A 4,803-nucleotide genomic window follows, 5' to 3' on the forward strand; every position below is an offset into this window, starting at 1 on the left:
GTCTTTGCGGAAAATTCTGCCTCGTGTGACCGTTGAGCGGTGAGGTGTGTGTGTGTGTGTGTGTCGTGCGGGGTGATGCGAGAGTGTGCCTCGGCGGTGGAAAAATAAAAATAAAACTCTGAGCCCACAAAAATTTAAAAGATGTATGCTTGTCAGCTTAGTAAAGCAGGCTTGACTTATGAGCATACAGCACGCCACATATGACCGTCGAAAACCGTAATACGGGAAAAAAAGTTGATGAATATATCAAGACCGGTCGAATGAATCCGATTCACTTTGGGCTCATAGACCGTTGAATGGTCTTTGACTTTGGAAATTGAAATGAAAAAAATCCAACAAACGGATCGGATCGGTGTTTCTCTTCACTGGGACTCGCTGTGACACGCCAGGCGTTGCGATCAAAAATTTTAGTTTCCGAAGAAAAAGAAAAAAAACGAAAAACGTGTTGATTTGGTGTGTGTTTGGTGATGCGTGGGCGAAATAAAAACCCGCAACTCGCCGGATGCATATCAAACAAACATACACGAAATACCTGGTTGATCCTGCCAGTAGCATATGCTTGTCTCAAAGATTAAGCCATGCATGTCTAAGTACAAGCCGCTAGACGGCGAAACCGCGAATGGCTCAATAAATCAGTTATGGTTCCTTAGATCCACTCCATCCTACTTGGATAACTGTGGTAATTCTAGAGCTAATACATGCACTCGAGCCTCGACTGCGGGCTTTCGGGCTCGCAGAAGAGGTGCTTTTATTAGATCAAAACCAGTCGGGGCCGGGCTTTCGGGCTCGCGCACCGTACCAATTTTGGTGACTCTGGATAACTTCACGCCGATCGCACGGCCTTCGCGCCGGCGACGTATCTTTCAAATGTCTGCCTTATCAACTGTCGATGGTAGGTTACGCGCCTACCATGGTTGCAACGGGTAACGGGGAATCGGGGTTCGATTCCGGAGAGGGAGCCTGAGAAACGGCTACCACATCCAAGGAAGGCAGCAGGCGCGCAAATTACCCACTCCCGGCACGGGGAGGTAGTGACGAAAAATAACGATACGGGACTCTTCCGAGGCCCCGTGATTGGAATGAGTACACTTTAAATCCTTTAACGAGGAACCATTGGAGGGCAAGTCTGGTGCCAGCAGCCGCGGTAACTCCAGCTCCAATAGCGTATATTAAAGTTGTTGCGGTTAAAAAGCTCGTAGTCGGATGTCTGTCTTCGGCCGGGCGGCGCCGCTCTGAATCAAGGGTGTTGCGTTTCACGCTCTGGGAGCCCGGGTGTCAAAGCCCGACTCTCTTCACGGTCGGACAACATCGCCGGAGTGGTGGTCGGTGCGTCGTTGTTGTATCTGCGGCCAGAGTTGGAAAGTTCTTTCGGGTTCTTTTTTAAATTTTGGTCGTAGTTGACTCGATTCGCTCCACCCAGTCAATCGTTCGGGGTGCCCTTCACCGGGTGTCTCGGGCGGCCGGCAACGTTTACTTTGAACAAATTAGAGTGCTCAAAGCAGGTGTATCCCAACGCCTGAATATCGCAGCATGGAATGATGGAATAGGACCTCGGTCCGATTTTGCTGGTCTTTTACTTTTGGACCCGAGGTAATGGTCAATAGAGACGGACGGGGGCATTCGTACTGCGGCGACAGAGGTGAAATTCTTGGACCGCCGCAAGACGAACAACAGCGAAGGCATTTGCCAAGAATGTTTTCCTTGATCAAGAACGAAAGTTAGAGGTTCGAAGGCGATCAGATACCGCCCTAGTTCTAACCATAAACGATGCCAACCAGCAATCCGTCGGAGTTACTCCAATGACTCGACGGGCAGCTTCCGGGAAACCAAAGTCTTTGGGTTCCGGGGGAAGTATGGTTGCAAAGCTGAAACTTAAAGGAATTGACGGAAGGGCACCACCTGGAGTGGAGCCTGCGGCTTAATTTGACTCAACACGGGAAACCTCACCAGGCCCGGACACTGGAAGGATTGACAGATTGAGAGCTCTTTCTTGATTCGGTGGGTGGTGGTGCATGGCCGTTCTTAGTTGGTGGAGCGATTTGTCTGGTTAATTCCGATAACGAACGAGACTCTAGCCTGCTAAATAGGTGACGGGTTTTATCAATTGAAACCGAAGGGAGTACGGAGGCGTCGGGATCAGGTGGCGGCGATTCGGGTCTCGGTGGGACTGGTTCCTTTAGTGAGGCAATCTCTCGGCTTGGTTTCGTTGTGCTTTGTTCGTCGGGTGTACGGCCTTCACGGGTTGGTTGCCTGGCGGATGAGGTATGGCGGGGCTTTGTCGGGAATGTCTCGCGGGGGCTGGCTCTATTGTTATTCGGTCGTCGTCATCCCCGGCGATACCTTCTGCTCTCGCGTCCGTCACGCAGTCTTCTTAGAGGGACAAGCGGCGTCCAGCCGCGTGACAGTGAGCAATAACAGGTCTGTGATGCCCTTAGATGTCCTGGGCCGCACGCGCGCTACACTGAAGGAATCAGCGTGTTTCACTCTCCCTGTCCGAAAGGACCGGGTAACCGCTGAACCTCCTTCGTGGTTGGGATTGGGGACTGCAATGATCCCCATGAACCAGGAATCCCTAGTAGGCGCGGGTCACTAGCCCGCGTCGATTACGTCCCTGCCCTTTGTACACACCGCCCGTCGCTACTACCGATTGAATGATTTAGTGAGGCCTTCGGACGGGCTTGTCGGGGTGCCGTCGAGTGGGGAGCAATCTCTGCCCGTGCGGTGCCTACCAACGGCGAGACTGAAAGATGGTCGAACTTGATCCTTTAGAGGAAGTAAAAGTCGTAACAAGGTTTCCGTAGGTGAACCTGCGGAAGGATCATAAACGAACAAGACAAATGTTTTGCGCATATGGCTTTGGTTGAGCACGAAACAACTAAAAGTTGCAAAACAAAAAAAACCCCATCAAAAGTCTTTCGGCGTAAGACATCGTATGAACTATGTGTGGGTTGACGGAAGAAAATCATTTATTTTGAACGGGTATCAGGCGCTCTGATGCGCGGTGGTTTAAAGCGGATTCGCCTTTTCAAATTGATTTTTCTTTCCTCTCGGCTCAAAAAAAAACACAAAGTCTTTCGATTTGGTCTATGGCCGTGAGCAAATTCTTCCTGCTTCGATGGTGAATGTCTCTATAGATTCATTCGACCTTTAGCGGCGCTCACAGTGTTGACGTTAGTAGAGTGAAGAATACGATAGCCCGCCTGGGCCGCGAGTACCGAAGGAACAATAAAGGAGATTTTATAAAGTCTTAGTCCCTAAATCAAACACTTTGAAAAATAAAAACTCGGTGGATGGAGAGTCGGAAAAAAAAAAAAAAAACATCAAGATTTTGAACGGGTATCAGGCGCTCTGATGCGCGGTGGTTTAAAGCGGATACGCCCAATCGAAATTGTTTTTTTTTTGTTTCTCTCTTCGTCTTCGGGATTTTTTGATTCTCGGTGGGGGACGAAAGTGTGAGACTTTACTCTGGACGTTCTTTTCGGGCGTAGATACTCGTGGTTGCGTGCGTGTGCGTCGTATAGACTAACACTCCAAAGCCCGACACTATGCCGTTGAAAACCGAATGTTTTTTAAGCTTGCCCTTCGCCCTCTCGATGAAGTAGGAAGAATTCAAAATCACAATAACACACTAAACCCAAATTCTAGTACGAGTGTTTATCGGAACATTTTCTTTCTGGCTTTCTTTCTCCGCCCTCGCATTCATTTGCTTGGGCGGGTTGGAGAAAAAGAGAGAAGAAAACGAATATGTCGTTTTATATACGACCCTGAACGGTGGATCACTAGGCTCGTGGATCGATGAAGAGCGCAGCAAAGTGCGCTAATCCATGCGAACTGCAGAACACATGGAGCATCGAAATCTTGAACGTAAATGGCGGCCCAGCTTCTCGCTCGGGCCACATCTGACTGAGGGTCGGTCGAATGATGAACGAACAGAGATTTTTTCAGTCTTGGTTTTGCATGTTGGGTCGCGGCGAGATTTATTTTTCACCCGGCCTGACCGCATAAAAGCTCCCGAATCTCTAACGTCTGGGTGCCGCGCGACTTAAGTGTCCGCGATGCCTCAAATACAAAAAAGGGGGAAAAATAAAAGAAGGTTCGCCCTGTTTTGTTTTTTTCCTCTCTATTCAAAAGAAACCTTTTTCGATGGCAAAACAGATGGGAAATTTTTGAGCCAACTCAAAAAAAAATTTTAGAAATAAACACATCTTCTCGAACAAGGTGTCGGCTGCGTGTGCGCGATATACCGCTTCAACGCGAGTTTAGTTGTGTGTGTGCGCCGGGCGTGTCGAAGTGTCGACCACCGCGAATTATCACTCACTCTAACCGCTCGTTATGCAAGCTTGGTTCGCGCACGACGCGTTGTTTCAATACAAAAAGCCGCAGGACGCCCTGTCACTTTTCGTAAATTAATTTTTGCGAATAACGAGAGACTCGCTTTATTTCGAAAAAAAAAAATTTGAACCGGCAATTATTCAATCTTTCCCGGCTTTAAAACGCCAAAGTCTGCCGAGCTAGATAAAGTGTTGTCTCCTTTTGAAAACAAACAATTCATTCTGACCTCAGTTTAGATGAGACTACCCGCTGAACTTAAGCATATCAGTAAGCGGAGGAAAAGAAACTAACAAGGATTCCCTTAGTAGCGGCGAGCGAACAGGGATGAGCCCAGCACCGAACCTCGCGCCCGGTTGAGCGGGTGCCGAGGAATGTGGTGTTCGGGAGGATCGTGCGCGTCTGTCCGGTATCTATCGTCCAAGTCTCCATGAACGGGGCGAGCAACCCACAGAGGGTGTCAGGCCCGTAGAT

At 49.2% G+C, this 4,803-nt stretch overlaps 3 non-coding genes across 3 annotated transcripts in view; all 3 read left to right on the top strand.

The window, feature by feature from the left end:
• Positions 1 to 529: 529 nt before the first annotated feature.
• Positions 530 to 2,824, top strand: LOC124319780. The gene has a single exon (XR_006913469.1). It is a non-coding gene; the product is annotated as a small subunit ribosomal RNA (ribosomal RNA).
• A 936-nt stretch (positions 2,825 to 3,760) lies between these two features.
• LOC124319788 lies at positions 3,761 to 3,913 on the top strand. Its single transcript, XR_006913478.1, has one exon. It is a non-coding gene; the product is annotated as a 5.8S ribosomal RNA (ribosomal RNA).
• A 641-nt stretch (positions 3,914 to 4,554) lies between these two features.
• Positions 4,555 to 4,803, top strand: part of LOC124319784 — a 4,578-nt gene continuing 4,329 nt past the window's right edge. The window contains exon 1 of the ribosomal RNA XR_006913474.1: positions 4,555 to 4,803. This exon is cut by the window's right edge and continues 4,329 nt beyond it. This is a non-coding gene — a ribosomal RNA (large subunit ribosomal RNA).

The sequence above is a fragment of the Daphnia pulicaria genome, unplaced genomic scaffold (genome assembly GCF_021234035.1).
Source record: "Daphnia pulicaria isolate SC F1-1A unplaced genomic scaffold, SC_F0-13Bv2 h1tg000197l, whole genome shotgun sequence".
In the NCBI taxonomy this organism is placed as follows: Eukaryota; Metazoa; Arthropoda; class Branchiopoda; order Diplostraca; family Daphniidae; genus Daphnia; species Daphnia pulicaria.